Here is a 17,521-nt window from a genome sequence, read left to right as displayed (position 1 = left end):
TGGGCAAATGGCAATGCCCACTCAAGAGAGCTACTTAGTTCCTGGCTTCCAATTCTAGTGTCAACAACCAGAGGTCCTTCCAGCTCAAGGAGGCCAGGAAACATTTGAGGACCTTGCTTTGTCTCCACAGCATCTGTCCTTGCACAGTGTTTTCTGCTCCAGCCCTAGAGAGCATGGAAATTGATTTGACAGTAGCCCAGAGGGAGCACCTCTCCTCAGGCCCAGAGGGAGCACCTCTCCTCAGGCCCAGAGGGAGCACCTCTCCTCAGGCCCAGAGGGAGCACCTCTCCTCAGGCTACAGCTTTCGCAGCCATTCTCTCATCTTCAGAGCCTGCGAATGAAAGGAACTGTGCCCAGCAAGCTCAAAGGATCAAAGGCTGGCTGTCCAAGAAAATGAAGAATCGAATTGCCCCATGGTAGCGTTCCCTCAGGAGACTGAGAGAGAGAGAGAGAGAGAGAGAGAGAGAGAGAGAGAGAGCAGAGAACCCAAGCCCAGCACAGCTCTAGATCCCAAAGGTTTGAGCCATTGCTCTCCTGTCTGCAGAAGCCAGCTCACGGATAGGGTCAGCTGCCCCTTCCTGTGCTGTTTAATTCCAAAACTTGAATGCTAACCTTCACGTGTCATGAGCTTTGGTGTAAAATCTGCAGAAGTCAAGTGCTATGTGAGCTCCTGAGCCCGTGTGCAGCCCCTGTCTCTCTGGATTGATGCAATGTTTTCCTTTCTTGGTTTTGTCCAGGGTAGCCTGGAATGCCCAGTCCTCCTGCTTCAGCCTCCTGCATGTGAGAATCACAAGCAGGCACAACTCTAGATTGAAGCATTTCCCTGGTGAGCATGAGGCCCCTGTGTTTCTGGTCACAGAGGATGTGTTGCCCAGATGGCCTCAAGTGTCACAAATTGGGAAGACCTCCCTAGCCTTTCATGAAAAAGAGCCAGTGTCCTGACCTCTGCCTCTGTCTTCCTTACACATCTGAATTCCACAGCCAACACAGAGCCAGACCAGACTGAGTTGATAATTCCCAGACATGTCAGCTTTCAGAGCCCTGATGGTTGCATGAGGCCAAGCTATGTGGTCCTCCACTTTAAAGGATGGAGAGAAACCTGACTAGGGCCTTTTCTAACCACCATAGGCCTTGAAAAATGTCTCTGGTGGGCTTATGTGTGGCTCATGCCTGTAACCCCCTGCTCTGGGGCTATAGACAAGTACAGGTAAGATAAGGGTAAGAGGGCTTGCTGCTCAAGCTTGGAGACCTGAGTTTGAATCCCCAGCATCCATGTAGAAACCCAGGCCTGGCTATAACTCTAGCCTGGTGGGCAGAGACAGGAGGATCACTCACATGCTCTGACCACAAGCCTATCTCCAGATTCAGTAAAAATCCTGTCTCAAGGGAACAAGGCAGGGCTGGAGAGACTGCTCGGCAGTTTAGGGAGCACCGGCTGCTCCTGCAGAGGACCTGCGTTTGGTTGCCAGCACCCACCCTGGTGGTTCACAACCACCTGCAACTCCAACTCCAAGAAGGGGACCCAAGCCCTTTTCTGAACTTCTCCAGCGCCTCAGGACTTTCACTCACACGTACACACATCCTCAAAGGCATGCACACACCTTCACACACATATAGACATATACCTATAAATAAAATAAATCATTTAGAAAGAGAATAAGGCAGCGAATGATAAAGCAGGACATCCAACGACACCCTCTCCAGTCTCTGCACATTCAAAGACCCCCAAGGTATACACATGTGTGTGTGTATATACATCACACACACACACACGCACTCACACATGCATACACATGCACTCACATGCATACATACACAAACACACATACACATATATACAGGCACTCACACACACATGCATGAGCACATACACTCAGACACACACATGCACACCCACTCACACATATACATACTTGTGCATGCACACACGCACACACAATGCACACATGTTCAAGGCCATCCTTAGCTACATTGTGAGCTCCAGGGTAGCCTGCGTCACAGGAAATCTTGCTACTGTCTCACTAACTAACTCTGATGGCTATTCTTGGTGATCAACTTGACCATATCTAGAATTAATTAAAGCCCAAGCAGCTAGGTATAGCTATGAGGGGTGGTCTTAATTAAAGCACAAGAAGTAGAAAGACCCACCCACCCTAAGTCCAGATCTTTTGAGGGTGGGAAGATCCACCTTTAATCTGGGAAATGTATTCCTTCACTAATAATAGATCCTACTTCTTTAGGATTCTAGTGTGTGTGTGGAAGACCAAGCGAGACACCCAGTCTCGTGGATTGAACAGCTACTGGATCATTGGACTTTCCATTGTTTGACAGCCCTTGGACTAGCTGGACCACAGTCATTCTAACACACACACACACACACACACACACACACACACACACACACACACACTTCATTCTATCAGTTCTGTTCCTCTAGAGAACCCTAACTAATACACTAACTACATCCCCAGCTTGTGGAGCTATGGGACCCGGATGCTTGGAGAACTTTAGCATCCCATGAGATCTAGCTGGAGGAAGCAAGCCACCGAGAGTGGCTGGGGGTAGCTGGCCCCTTCTTGTCTCTGGATCTCTTCTTCCTGTCAGCCATGAGGTCTTCTACTCCTCAGGCACTCACTACCATGGTGTTCAGTCCCTGGGAACGAACCATGAATTGGTGTGAACCAAGCCCTCCAGTGTCATGACAAAACATACCCCTCCCCCCCCAGCAAAGCAACTGACGTGAGGCTCATGGGATTATGGCAGCCATGTTCTGCCAGCAGCTGAGAGCCCAGAAAGCTAGCTAGCTGTATAGTCTAGTCGGGACGCCGAGGCCTGACAACAAGTAGATCATGCATGCATGCCCATGGGCTGGTTAGTGTTTGTCAACTCCACACAGACTACAGTCACCTGGAAAGAGCGGGGCTTTACCTGAGTGCACACCCTTCCCACCCTGGGACACCAGAGTGGGGCTTTTGACTCTTGAGGACTCTCTGAGTTTTGAAGGGAGCAGAGGGTCAGGATGGGACTGACCCACAGGCTTGTCCGTGGGCATTTTCTTCTCTGTGTGATATGGAAGAAGGCAAAGCTCACTGTGTGCAGTGTCACTCTGGGCAGGTGGGCCTGGGTTGTATAAGAAACAGGCTGAGCAAATCATGGGGAGCAAGCCAGGAAGCAGCTCCCTCCATGGCCTCTGCTTTAGCTCCTGCCTCCAGGTTCCTGCCTTGATTTCTCTTGATAACGGACTGTCACTTGAAAGTGTAAGAATGAAAACCCATTCCTCCCCAAGTTGCTTTGAGTCAGTGTTCCATTGCAACAGAAACCAGAGTAGAAACCCCACTCATGTCTACTCAGTGAGGGCCGCTGTCTTTACCCCATTTCCCTATTGCAATTTCCCTGAGCCTTGGTCAAGTTGACACTTAGAATAATTCCAGCCAGGTGCCCAAGAGCCAACAGCTCTGGATTCCACTCTCTGATGGTTCCAGAGGCAGAAGGTGAGAGCCCTGTGTGCATGGGGGTGGGGGTGGGGCTAGGATCCGCACCTATTTGCTCTTGGATAGGCAGGGGGCTGTGTGGGCAGGGAGCAACCAGTGAGGGCTGTTTGTTCTGTCAATGGTTAACCCTTGTTCAAATTTATATCCTGAATCTTTTATGCAACTGTGTCAATGAAGAGTCAGCTCAGCTCTGTGCTGCTGGGGCTGAGGCACATGGTGCTTGTGTTTGGCCACAGGAGTCCTGAAGGGTGCCGGAATATGCTGGCTCCACTCCCCAGCCAACGTGCTTGTTACCAATTAGCCTAGCCCATCATGCTACCATCCCTTATGTAACCAGTCAGCCTTGGGAACATTTGAAGGATTCAAGATGGAACGGATAAAGAGGCGACCGATTACATGCATCCGGGCCTACGTTGGGGCTTACAGGGCACAGCCATGAGATCAGGTCTCTGGACGTCTCTCCAAGCAAGCAAAGAGGAGAAGATATTTAGTGTGAGGTAGGCACCCTTCCCACCCTGGGACACCAGAGTGGGGCTTTTGATTCTTGAGGTCATTCTGCATTTTAAGGGAGCAGAGGGTCAGGACGAACCAGGCCACTCCAGCATGCAAAAACCTGTTTCTCATTAAAAATAAAAACCAGCCTGGGAACTCTGGCCCTTCTCCTTCTGTCTCAGGCTCACACTACCAGGAACTCTGGAAGACCCCAATGTTTAGGGAGGTTGGTCCAGGGACCCAGACTGGAGAAAGCTCGGCAGAATCAGATTCCATAGCTGGCCGTTCTGCCTAGGGCTGCTGCCCGTCCACTGAGCAGGGCACACAGGCTCTGTGTGGGACCCTTGTTCTCTTCAGTGTATGAGTATTTATTTTTAAAGGGAGCTCTTGTGTTAGCCAAGAGTTGAGTCATCTCAAGCCAATGTAAAGACACCCACTGTGCCGACAGCCATGTGTGGCAGAGCAGGCTGCCCTGGGCATACTCTAGGCAACTGCATTCATCTCTCACTAAAAGGGAGTCACTATAGGACCCCGCAGTGTGACTGGTTGAGCAGACAGGTCTCTGGTGGGAGGAAAGCCTGCTTTGTAGTGCCTGCCCAGCACCGTGGCATAAATATTCCCACTGTGGCCGGTTTCCAGCTAACGACGTGAGGCCTGAAATCAGTGCAAGATGGCTAGCCAGCCCTCCTGCAACTTAACTTTCCACCTTAGCGACTGTTCCGCTGAGCTGTGGGCTGAAGAAACAGACAACCTGGGAGGAAAGGTCACCAGAAAGACAAGAGGCAACAGTAGACACCTTTGTCCCTGGATGGGAGAGGGACTGGCCAGAGGCCATCTGCTAAGATAAGACTGGCTGGCTGTCCAAATGTCATACCCTAGGTGGCAGGGCGGAGAGTGCTGGGCAGAGCCCTGGGCCCTACACTGGTGTCAGTGCATGTATGTGCATACGCATACACGTGCACCCATGTGTGTTACAGTGCAAGCGTGCTCCATGCCTGTGTCGTGGTCCAGTGAGCACCTTAGTTGCTCCTCTAACTCTTCCCACTCTTGGCTTGATACAAGGTCTCTCTTTGGCCTGGAACACCAACAAATAGACCAGCCAGCTTGCCAGCCAGCACCTGGCATCTGTCTTCCTCTGACTCCCATCTTGCTAAAGATGAAGTTGCCAGTCCATGCCACAACGCTGCATTCATTCACTGTGTGTAGCATCTGGGGTAAGAAGGACAGCAGCTGGCCTTGGAGGAGGCATAGAGGACCAGTAGATCCTTCAGTCAGGCAAGGACCGGACTGGCTGGATTCATCACGGATGCTGGCACAGGAGATCCCAGTTGTCTACGTCTCGGTAAGATGTAGGGTGTAGGGCATCTTTAGATGTGGGGATAGAGCATCAGCTCTTCCCACCCAGGGCTTTTCCGATCCACAGTGGCCTCTCCAGCTTGTTTCTAGTCTACAGCAAGCTCACTATAGGCCCCTTGTAGAGTCCAGAGCATACATCTTCTTGCCTCAGATGCAGACCCCAAGGGAGAAAGTACACGTTGTTTTCAATTAACCCAAGGCCAACGGACTAGCTCAAGCTCTCCTGTCCCTGTACACACAGCCTCCAGAGCTACTATCAGCTGGCCCAGTACTGTCCTGAGGCTGGCCTACAGCAGGATCAGAGTCTTCCCACCCCACCTTCATCTCGCTAACAGGATCCATCACTAGACAGTGTGATTAAATGGGCCTTTCTTCCACTCAGTTTGGAAGGAAGATGTTCCAACAAGAAATTTGTTTTGCCTAAGACTGGGATGTTTAACCCTGGGGAAGGGGGTGCCTTTACCTCCCCTGATTCATTTTCTTAGTGCCTGTGGACCAAAGCTAAGCTGGGAGCATTTGCAGGGGTGGCTGGATAGAGGCAGACTCTGGAGCGGGACAGAGCATCATCACATGGCCACTGAAGAGAAAGACAACCCTGATAGAGGCAGGCATGGTCCTCTCCTGTGGGGAAGAGTCTTCACCAGAGATGCCAACTCAAGCCGAAAGAGCAGCCTGCACGAGCCAAAGGCAGACATCCACCTGGCTCATCACCAAGCTATAGACTGAGAGTTAATAGTGGCCCGGGCTAACCTCCTACCTCACAGATGTGCCCACGATGCCAGTGGTACAGCGAGTACCATCCTTGCGGGGGTGGGTGCGGGAGGAGGAGGTCCTGAGCAGCATCCAAAGAGAAGGTGGAGTTCCTGTATTCATCGCTCTCTGTTCCCTTCCCTCCTCAGGTTACTTTTGTGGGACATTTGGTCCCAGCAATGAGAAAAACAACTGAGAAACAATGTAGTTTGAAGCCCAGTGCGCAGGTCAAGTGAATGGCACCTCACGTGGCAAGGATTTGGGATGAGAGACGCTGGGGAAAGGGGTGGGAGGGGACTCTCACTGCCTATGAGTTGCCATCTCTGTCCACCGTCCACAACAAGGGAATGACTTTCTCGTGTCCACAGAGATGGTTTGTTTCATACCTGTGGCCCTAGCACTCAAGATCCTGAGGCTGGTAGCCGGGCGTGGTGGCGCACGCCTTTAATCCCAGCACTCGGGAGGCAGAGGCAGGCGGATTTCTGAGTTCAAGGCCAGCCTGGTCTACAAAGTGAGTTCCAGGACAGCCGGGCTATACAGAGAAACCCTGTCTCGAAAAACCAAAAAAAAAAAAAAAAAAAAAAAAAAAGATCCTGAGGCTGGAGGCTTGCTGTGAGTTCCAGACTAGCCTGAGCAATAGAGTGAGCCCTTTAGAATGTTGGGTATATCATGGTGTGTGTAAACATGCGTGTGTGTGCGTGTGTGTGTGTGTGTGTGTGTGTTCAGAGTGTCTACTCACACTGTCGAGAAGGATGATCAGGTGTCTCACTCTGTCCCTCTCTCACTGAAACTGGAGTTATATAGATAGCTGGCACATAGCAGCCTTCTTGTCTCTGCCCACCAATGCTAGGATTACAGATACACACAACATACTCGAAAGGATGCTCTGATCTAACTCAAGTCCTTCTGTGCTTGCCCACTGAGCCATCCCTCCCTCCCTCCCAGTAACAGTTGCTTTAAAACCTTTGTTTGGCTCAGAAATGGTTTCCTTTATGGAGACTCAGGAGTGTGTGGCACCCACCTGCTGCTTGGGTAGGGTGTGCGGAACAGCTCAGCCACTTTGGAAAACCATACCATAGTTCCTAAGATGTCTGTCCTGGATTTTTCACGTGACAAGCCTGCCTACTCCCCTCTCTTCATGCAAGAGAAAAAAAAAAAAAAGGAAGACCCTTGGAGAAGTGTTCATTGAAACTTAAGTCAGAGTGGACAAAATTTGGAACTGACCCAATCCCCTAAAGGAGACAGGGAAGACAACTGCGCTTGTCCACACAATAGGATAATACCCAGCAATGCAAAAGACACAGACTTCTGAGTGACGGGGGCTGCTCTTGGTGTGGTCCTGTTTATAGCTAGCAAAGCTATACATACAGTGATAGAAACTGCTGAATCTGGGTCTGTAGGAGGCAGAGGGATTCCCCCACAGTGGGAAAAGGTAAGTCATCCATTTCATCTAAGTGCTGGTCATAAGGCAGTGTCACCTGGCGTCTGTGTCCCTTGTCCAGCTCCAGGTCCTTGGGCTTCACTCCACCTGGAGACCCCAGCGGTCTAGATGGAGGATTCACTCACATGCCCCTTTCCTCTCTGTTCCAAGATACCCCAGTGGGAGGCGGAGTCTACTCCTGCCAGTCTCTGAAGTTGAGGCACCGGTGCTGGCTCCACATCTGAGCATACTGGGATCTCCCACCTGTGACCCAGATCACTTCCTGGCCACGCCTTCATTCCCAAGGTGTCCTAGAGTCCCTCCATAGTGATTTTCAGGCATAACAGGTAGGTAATAGAGATGTGGCCTTCTCTGAGTCCTGCCCAGCAGCCACACCCGACTCTGCCTTCTTTCCAGAGAGGGGAGGAGTCCCACCATCTTCCCTTCCTTTGTTTTCTCATCTTTTGTTTGTTTGTTTTTGGAGACAGGGAGACAGTTGCAGGACAGCCCTGGATGTCCTCCAACTCTCTCTATAGACCTGGCTGACTTCAAACTCAGAGATCTTCCTGCCTCTGCCTCCCAAGTGCAGGGACTAAAGGTGTGCGCCACCACCACCCAGCCTTCCCTTGCCATCTCTTGCCAGGACCTCCTGGTCCCCTGCATAGCCTGGCATCTGGTTGTCCACAAGATGGCCCAGCATACAACTATCTCTCCACCAAGTCAACCCTCTCCACCAAGCCCAGCCCCATGTCTGCCATCTTCTCCCTGACATTGAAGGCCCTCCTGTGGCCATGCCCAACCAAGCCCATTCTCATTCTGTCTAGTGGCACTTTCTGCATCAGAGCCTGGGTAGAAGATTCTGGAATCAGACAGATGTATAGCGCTCAAAATCTGCCTGTGTCACCACTGGAGCAGCATGGGTGTACTCCCTCTCAGAGTCTCAGTGTCCAGCACCATGAGGCAGCATTATAATCCTTGTAGGATGTTGGAAACCTAACATGTCATGGAGCTAGGAGTGGGCTTCAAGCAAGTCTCTGATGTCAGTGATTTCAGTTACTTGAGGTCAACAGGCAGGTCTGATTACAGTACTATCTTAGTTACCTTTTAGCTGTTGTGATAAGACACCATGGTCAAGGCAACTTGGAAAACATTTAACTTGGGTACTCACAGCTGCAGAGGATTGGAGTCCATGACCATCATGGTAGAGAGCCTGGCAGCAGGCAGGCAGGCATGGAGCTGGAGCAGTAATTGAGAGCTCGTATACTGATCCACAAGTACGAGTCAGAGAGCGCTCACCAGGACTGGCATGGGCTTTTGAAATCTCAAACACAGTGACATGCCTCCTCCAACTAGGACACACCTCCTAATCCTTCCCAAACAGTTCCACCAACTGGGATCCATGTATTTAAATATAAGAGCCTATAGGGGGCATTCTCCTTCAAACTACTACACAGCTATTTCCTGAGCTGGGGATATAGCTTAGATGGCGGAGTGGTTGCTAACATGCATGGGGCTCTGTGTGGGTTCTCCAGCTATGCTAGTTAATATTTTGTAAATTTGACACAGCTAGGGTCATCTGGAAGAGGGAGCCTGAATTGAGAAAATGCCTCTGAGGTGGTTTGAATGAAAATGGCTCCCCATAGGCTCATAGGGAATGGCATTATTAGGAGGTGTGACCTTGTTGGAATTGGTGTGGTCTTGTTGAAGGATGTGTGTCACTGGGGGGTGGGCTCTGAAGCTCCAGATGCTCAAGCTAGGTCCAGTGTGTCTCTCTTTTGTTGCTGCTTGCTGACGATGTAGAACTCTCCAGCGCCATGTCTGCCTGTCTTCTGCCATGCTTCCTGACATGACAATAATGGACTGAACCTCTGAACTGTAAGCAAGCCCCAGTTTAAAGCTTTCCATTATAAGAATTGTCTTGGTCATGGTGTCTCCTCACAGCAATAAAAACCCTAACTAAGACAGCCTCCATGACCAGTAGGCAAGCCTGAGGTACATTCTCTTGATTGATGACTGCCGGGTGGTGGGGGGACAATGCCACTCCCAGGATAGGGTCCTGGGGTAAGGAAACAAACAGTGAGACAGTATTCCCCAATGGTCTCTGCTTCCCTTCCTACATTTCGGTCCCTGCCTTGAGCTCCTGCCCAGGCTTCCCTCACTGACAGACTGTGACTGGGCATGTAAGGCAGGAAAAGCCTCTCTCCACAGGTTCCCTTTGTTCACAGTCTTCATCAGGCCGCAGAGAGCGGCCTGGGACAGCAGTACTACATAAAACCAGGTGTGGCAGTACATGTCTGTCATCCCTGTGCCAGAGAGGGAGGTGAAGGCAGCCAGGACACAATTTCAAGGGCATCCTCAGCTACTAGTGAGTTTGTGTCCAGTGGAGACCACCTAATAACTATCTGAAAGAGTGACATCAAATAAAGATATGTACTGGCTGGGTTTGTGTGTCAACTTGACACAAGCTGGAGTTATCACAGAGAAAGGAACCTCCCTTGAGGAAATGCCTCCATGAGATCCAGCTGTAAGGCATTTTCTCAATTAGTGATAAGGGGGGCAGGGCTTAGCCCATTGTGGGTGGTGCCATCCCTGGGCTGGTAGTCCTGGGTTCTATAAGAAAGCAGGCTGAGCAAGCCAGGGGAAGCAAGCCAGTAAACAGCATCCCTCCATGGCCTCTGCATCAGCTCCTGCTTCCTGACCTGCTTGAGCTCTAGTCCTGACTTCCCTTGGTGATGAACAGTGATGTGGAAGTGTAAACTGATTAAACTCTTGCCTCCCCAACTTGCTTCTTCTTCATGATGTTTTGTGCAGGAATACAAACCCTGACTAAGACAAGGTTATTTGGAGAGGCAGTGATTGCAGCACATGGCTTCTGATACGGTTCATCAGTAAACACTTGTTTCATATTTTTGAGTTGTGTTAACCTCTTCTTGTGTCTAATTTAAAACGCTATTCCGGGTGTGACTCGGTGAGACACCTGTTAGAGGTAGGGGCCTCATGCTCAAGCTAATTCTATCCTGACTCCCACCGCTTAGATGCAACCTGATATCCCAGCACACAAAGGCAGATCTGGTCTGGACCAGTTCCCCTGCCCCAGCAGAAGCACAGCTGTCCATCCTCACATGCCTCCTGCCTGCCCTGGCACTCCATTCGGCAGCCATTTCAGCATCCGGCATCTCCATCTTTCTCATCAGTGGGAACAGCACATTTAGGCAAACATGGATAGAGATAGAGGAGGGGTGGGGAAGGACAGGGGGTAAGGCATGGCACAAGAGGACGTGGGCGTTGGTGGGTAGCTTGACTGTCCGCCCATCGGCTAAGAGCAAGTGCGCATGACTGCCTCTCTCTGGTGCTGCGGGCTGCCTGGTTAGCCCCCTCGCTTCCAGGGACCACACGCCAGTGATGGATGAGACTTTAATTAAAGTAATGAGACGTTCATAATGGTGGTTATCTCCAAAATTAGGCCCTTTAGCGATTATTCCTGGGGAGTGTTCCTGGGGTGGATGGTGCTTCTTTTAGAACAATTATGGGGAGGGGCCTGGCTTCTCAGGGATTTTTCCCAGCATTCCCTAGGCACTAAAGCATCTATGATGAGACAGTTTCCCTGGAAAAACAAGAGCTGGCTTCTGCTCAAGTTTTCTCCCCAGGGATTGAAATTGTAATGACTGTTGGAGACTTGGTCAGCAGATGGGATGCTGGAAAACCCCAGAGAGAGGGAGAGAGAGAGAGAGAGAGAGAGAGAGAGAGAGAGAGAGAGAGAGAGAGAGAGAGAGACTGTGGACTCTGGGTTGAGGTCCTGCCTTGACAACACTGGTCCATACTGGAAGTTCAGACAGAGTCCCCCCTTGCTGGGCCTCATCCACACCTGTTAGTGGGATGAAGCACTCATAGGCTATAGGAACAGGTGACAGAGGTTTGCAAAAGCATTTGGTAAGTGCCCAGACACCTGACCCATGCCAAGTTCTTTGCCGAGTACTAAGTGTTCAGGAGCTGTACTGGGTACTGAGTATGGCCAAGAGCAGTGCCAAATGCTGCATATAGCAGGAGCTGTGCCTGGTGTGCCATGCTCTGCACCACAGGAGCATGAAGCTGTGAACATAGTAGGCAGGCCTGCCCTTGGGAGCTGACAGTCGCCAGATCCAGCACAGCCTGGGACAAATGCTAGCACAGCAGCCACTGTACATCGCCATCTGGGAAGCGGGCCAGAGGGCCCGCTCTAGTTCAGTGAGACACACACTGGGGGAACGGTGAGACCTGGGCAGAGGAGAGGGAGCCAGGACCACAGGCAGAAGAGAGCCAGAGCAGGAGACACCCACCCACCACAGGAACTGCTACCTCGGCCTCCCTCTCTGCTCTGACCCCTCGCAGAGTGTGTGGGGTAGCTCTCCGCCTCGGGGCTGCCTTCACTGGGCGGCCTGGGTGATGATGGTTCCCGAGCGGCTGGCATCGCTCCCACTCTGCCAGGCAGAGGAACGCCGACCAATAGCAGAGGTGGGAGCAGATTTTTGCCCAGCAACAGCTGTGGAGAGACCGGAAGCTGCCCCTCCTCCACCACCACCTTCCCCCAAGGCCCTGGCTGAGCAGATACAGGGATTTGCCAGTTTTGAGACTGGCAGATCCTGAGGAAAGTCTCTGCTCCCTGCCCTGGATTCCCATCCTGGCCACCTTGGAGGCAAGGCTGTCCTGCTGAGAAGAGATTCTAAATCCAGCTGGAAAATGCCCTTCAGCAGGACCCACAGAGGATGACATTGAGAAAGGCAGTTTGACCTCCAGGTGGAGAGGGACAAGGCCTACTGTGTGAAGAAGATGGTGGCCTCATTCCCCTGCAGCTACCAGCTCCACGAGACAGGTGGCCATTGCAGGCCTCTACCCCAACCTGGCCCATCGGAGATCCTGGCTCTGTAGGCAGAGCAGAGGCCTGAGCCTTGCTCTCTGGCCGTTCCAGCTCCTTAGGGGAAGTAGGTGTGTGTCTCCTCGAGAGGGTCTAAGCCATATCTCACTTCTCCACTGTCTTCCTCCAGGACAGGGTCCCCAAGATGTACATCTCAGCCAGGACCCCCAAAGCAGCCAGAAAAAGAGATTGCGAGAAGCACACAACCCCTCCCCAAGATCCAGGTATGTTTGGGATGCTTGTTCTAGCCACAGGTACACTGAGACCCTGGGCATGGTCTCTGGGATGGCAGAGATCCAGGATTCTCAGCCTTTCACCTGGATCGATGATACATGGATGTGGGAGACTCAGCCTGGGAGCCTGCCTGGTTCCAGCAAGTGGAAGGTTTGAAAGCCAGCAAGAAAGCCACAGGGCTGGAGTATGGCTTGGTGGGCAAGCGCTTGCCCAGCATGGAAGAGCCCTGGGTTTCACCTTGGCACTTACTGCCAAGAAAACAGAAGGAGAGAAAGAGGGAGGAGGGTGTCCGTTCCTCTGGCCTGCAGGAGAATCTAAGAGATGCCCTACTGTCACTTAGATACAGTTCCAGGAGCTGGGGACACGGTCAGCAGAGTGCTTGCTCCGTGCACGAACTGTTGGGTCTCATCCCCAGTGCTGAGTAAACTGCATGGTGATACACATCTATAATCTCAGCGCTTGGGAGATAAAGGCAGAAGAATCGGAAATTCAAGGTCATTCTCAACTATATTGTAAGTCAGAGCTAACCTGGGCTACACGAGATTCTGTCTCAGAGAAGAAGAGAAAAGGCACCTGGGCCAGAGATGACCACCTGAGAGCCCAGGCTGGGACTGGGAGGACAGAGGACTTTTACCTGCAGGGCCCTGGAGCTCATGCTAGCGAACGTCCTAACCCCACCCCCAACCCCGGTGAGATGTGTTGGTTGTAGTCAGAGGGTTTGACCTGATGTGGGGCATGAGGGAGACATTTTAGTTAATGGTCTCCAGTCATGTATGTACGGAAAGCTGTCAATACCATGGTAGCCACACAGCCTTGTTGCTGTAGCTTCTTGTAGTCCAAAATGTCCTGAGAGAGAGAGGACCCTACCACACCAATTGGATGGCCAGTAAGATATCTGTAATCTCTGAAGCCCACCTTCCTGATCTCATATGGCCCCTTCCTCTCATGTCCGCAGCACACACACACACACACACACACACAGCCATGTCAGTACATATGAGCATCCCTCCTCAAAAAATCAGTAATTGCCAGGCAGTGGTGGCGCATGCCTTTAATCCCAGTACTTGGGAGGCAGAAGCAGGCAGATTTCTGAGTTCGAGGCCAGCCTGGTCTACAGAGTGAGTTCCAGGACAGCCAAGGCTACACAGAGAAACCCTGTCTCGAACCCCCCCCCCCAAAAAAAAAATCAGTAATTACAACTGTCATGCCAGGGGAGGGCTTCGGTGGCCTTGATTTCATCAAGAGCTGAAGGCCTGCCATTCATGGCTTTGGGATCATCACCTGTGAGTCTCGGGTCCCCAGATGGTAACCTGGAGGATAACTTCCCCTTCTAGACTTGGACAGTGCTGGGACAATGAGCAGCCTTCAGACAGGCCAGTCTGGCAAGGACTTGGAGAAAGAGCTTTGCTGTTACCCAAGTTATAATCTGTGGAAGGCGTGGTCCTAGCCAGGTGACAGGTGGAGCAATGTCACACCTCTGAACAAAAAGATAAAAGAAACCTTTGTCCCTTCTCTTCTCTGCTTCCTTCCTTTCTCTTTTCTTGAGGAAAGGACTCAAAAGAACCCAGCCCCTTGCTCACAGTGACCCTGCTGTGTGAGGGTTCCTGTAAACCCCCAAGTCCAGCCATGTGGGGCTTGGGGGTGTGTTCCCTGCCTCAGGACAGAGGGCAGGGATGAACCCTGTGTATGTGAAAGCCCAGGTCTGGATCTCTGGGACCTCGCCAAAGAGCAGCATCCCTGCTCTTTTCTCGGCTTCCCCATGGGTCCAGAGGTATGCCCCACCCATCCCCTGCCCACACCCCACCCACCCACAGCTTCTGCTGCTCCAGCCCCGCTCTCTGCTTTCTTCGCACAAGAGTGAGAGCAAGCCCAGCTTTCTCCTTTCAGTCAGAATCAATGACAAAGACAGAGTTGGAAGGCAAGCCTAGCCGTGGGGAGGAAGAAGAAAAGCACCTGGTGTCAGAATTGATGCAGGAGGCAGTTAAAGGAACCTATTAGGATTTCAGTCGCCTCGGGGAGTGCTGCTCACAGGCGGGGAGTGGGTGTGATGTCAGTGGAGCCCACTGGCAGGCAGGCAGCCTTCACACACCTGTCATTAGCGTGCAAGGCCCGACATCGTCACAGCTGTTAGTCTTCAGTGGGGTGCAGAAGGTGGTGCGTGGCGGAGATGTCTCAGTCACACAAGACAGAGCTCTGTGAGGAGCCTGCTGGGGGTTCTGCTGAGACTCTGGGAGCCCTGGGTTGGTGGCTGGGTAGTTTGGAAAGATAGGACTATGCACACACCTTGGGGTTGGAGAGGAGCCCAGGCGATGCTAAGCAGGACCCTGTCAGTGAGGGGGGGGGGTCCTTGAGCACCCCCCCCCGTCCATGCTAGTACTTAGGGTCATGTCATTGTCTCTGAGGGGTTCCTTTGAATATTCACCCTGACGAACAGCCAGCAAACAGCAGTGTGTGCATACATACCCCCTTCTGTCTTCGTCAGGTTTCTATTGCTTCGTCAGGTTTCTATTGAGGTGGTAAGCACCATGGCCAAAAACAACTTGGGGAGGAAGTGGTTTCTGTATTTCACTCACACCCCTAGATCATGGTCCACTCCTGAGGGATCTCAGGGCAGGAGGGTGGAAGCAGGTGCTGAAGCTAAGACCACATGAGATGCTGCTGCCTGGCTTGCTCTTCACAGCTTGCTCAGCCTGCTTTCTCAGAGCATCTGTCACCACTAGCCCAAGGGTGACAGGGTCCACAGTGAGAGGGGTCCACCTATACTAGTCATCAATTAAGAAAATGCCCCATAGGCCAATCTAGGGGAGGACATTTTCTCAGTGATGTTTTCCTCTTCCCAAATGACTCTGACTAAAACTAGCCAGTGCATGTCCCTACGGAGAGGAGCAGGGGGGTTGGGGGGCCAGTGGCAGAGCGCCCTGGGGCTTTGGGCCACCTGGTGGTCTTCAGGGGTGATTCCACCTCTCTCTGCAGACGATGGCTTCCCAGGGCTGTTGGAGGCTGAAGGCCCCCAATCTGCAGACACAGAGCAAAGAGCTGCTTGTTGACAGGATCCTGAGAGCTTCAACAGCCAGCTGGGCTCCCTCATCCAGTGCCATTCTGGTCAGCATTGCCTTGTTGCCAAATACACCTCAGGCACTGTGGAGGTGTCAGGACCGAGAGGGGCGCTGTGATCCAGGGTGGGGCCACTGCGGGGCAGGTGTCAATGGGCTGCTAGTTTAGAGGTAAATTATAATTCGAGGAGAGAGTGGTCCTGTCTGTCCGTCCGTCCATCTGTCTGTCTGAATGTTCATGTGTGAACAGGGCCATGTGTGTACTCATGGAGAAAGAAGGGTAACTTCAACTGCCATTATTCAGGTGCTACCCATTTTGGAATTTTGAGGCAGGGTCTCTCATGGGCTTGGAGCTAGACAAGAAGTTGAAGCTGACTGGGCAGCGAGCCCCAGGGATTCATCTGTTTCTGCCTCCCCAGCCCTGGGGTTATAGATGCTCAACGGCATGTTCAGATTTTTATTTTTTTTTAATGTGAGTTCTGGGGGTTGAACTCAGGTCCTTATGCATGCAAGGTAAGCACTTTACCTTATGAGATCTCTGCCAGGCATCTCAGAGATAATCTAGAAACTGGTTTTGCCTCTTCCCACCAGAACACCTCAGTCTGTGGTCTGACTTATCAGAGTCTGACCCAGACATTACTGCCCGACCCCCCCCCCACCGTTCTCTAGGTTACCAGGTCACATGGGCTAAGTCGTGCTCCCTCAGTAGCTTCCAGGGTTTGTGGAATCTCTTCTTGCCGGGATGTACTCTCTGTGAGCAGAGGCAGCTGGAGCAGGGCTTGGTGTGAGAAGGCACGTGGCTAATATTTCCATTAAATAAACACATTTTGCTAATTGGATTACTGAGACACTGTGATACGCTACTGGACCTCCAACATGTTGCTAATAAATTGTGTGAAGAACTTAATCATGTTAGCATCCCAAAAGCCTGTCGGAGAGGAAATGAGAAAATCAGCCGAAGTTGACAGCCGGAGCTTCTAGAAGATTCTCAGAGCCTGGGGGCTTCCTCATATATACTTCCCTCCACCTCGGCCTTTGTGCTGGGTGGGAGGGATGGGGAAGTATTCGGGTACCCAGGCTGGACGGGAGTGAAACCTCTTTCCAGTCCGCGAACATCCTTCATCACCTGAAGGTGTCCTCTTGTGAGTATCCACCTCACAGGCCAAGCAGTCTACGGCTTTTTAAATATCCATGAAAGTGTCCCCCTACCTTCTGGCCTGTTCCTCTTTCCAGCAGAGCCCTTCCCTCCTGCTCCCACCTGCTAAGATATACCCTTCTGTCTCACACCCCTTCATACAGGGTCCTCATGAGCTCGGGGCCCATGGGCTCAGGCAGTGGAGCTACATTCTGTTAATTGCTCATTTGTCTGTGTTTTTTCGGGGGACCAGGTCATCCAGCCCTGGCTGGCTTAGAACTCGCTATGTAGTAGGCCAAGCCAGCCTTGAACTCAATCCTTCTGTTCTCTGCCCTTCTGGATTTCAACTCAGCACCCCCATATCACAGAAGGCTGCAGCTGTGGTTCTGTGGAGGAAAAGTAGGGACTGAGAATCCAGTCTCTCCTGGCCGTCAGTGCCCTTCCTGGAATTCAAGAGAGAAACTTCCTTTTCCACAGTCTAATGTGGAAAGTGGGTGACTTGTGCTTAATGAATATCGAGGTACAGTCTTGAGACGTGAAGGACAGAATTGAGGAGACCATTCAGCCCCTCTAAATTCGTGTTCACCTATCAACGAACGGATTGGAGAACGACGATAATTTACGCTGGTGTGGCCTTGAAACTCTCGTGAAGTGTTTCTTGAAACTCTCATGAGTGTCACTGCTGACAGCTCAGGGCAG

The 17,521-nt window shown here is 51.8% G+C and overlaps 1 long non-coding RNA gene across 7 annotated transcripts; it reads left to right on the top strand.

Moving 5' to 3' along the window:
- Positions 1-3,673: 3,673 nt before the first annotated feature.
- On the top strand, positions 3,674-16,682 carry LOC110306019 (uncharacterized). Of its 7 annotated transcripts, XR_015044920.1 has the most exons (4): positions 3,674-3,988; positions 5,046-7,856; positions 12,531-12,624; positions 12,975-16,682. It is a non-coding gene; the product is annotated as an uncharacterized LOC110306019 (long non-coding RNA). The 7 variants fall into 7 exon arrangements; XR_015044918.1 differs by lacking the exons at positions 12,531-12,624; positions 12,975-16,682 and having other exon boundaries at positions 5,046-5,325; positions 5,825-10,422; XR_015044921.1 differs by lacking the exons at positions 12,531-12,624; positions 12,975-16,682 and adding an exon at positions 9,310-10,422.
- The last annotated feature ends 839 nt before the right edge of the window (positions 16,683-17,521 follow it).

Source organism: Mus caroli, unplaced genomic scaffold, assembly GCF_978045245.1.
Source record: "Mus caroli unplaced genomic scaffold, Mus_caroli_1 scaffold_13, whole genome shotgun sequence".
Classification (NCBI taxonomy): domain Eukaryota; kingdom Metazoa; phylum Chordata; class Mammalia; order Rodentia; family Muridae; genus Mus; species Mus caroli.
Note: the sequence above shows the minus strand (reverse complement) of the source record. Positions and strands in the feature narration are given on the sequence as shown.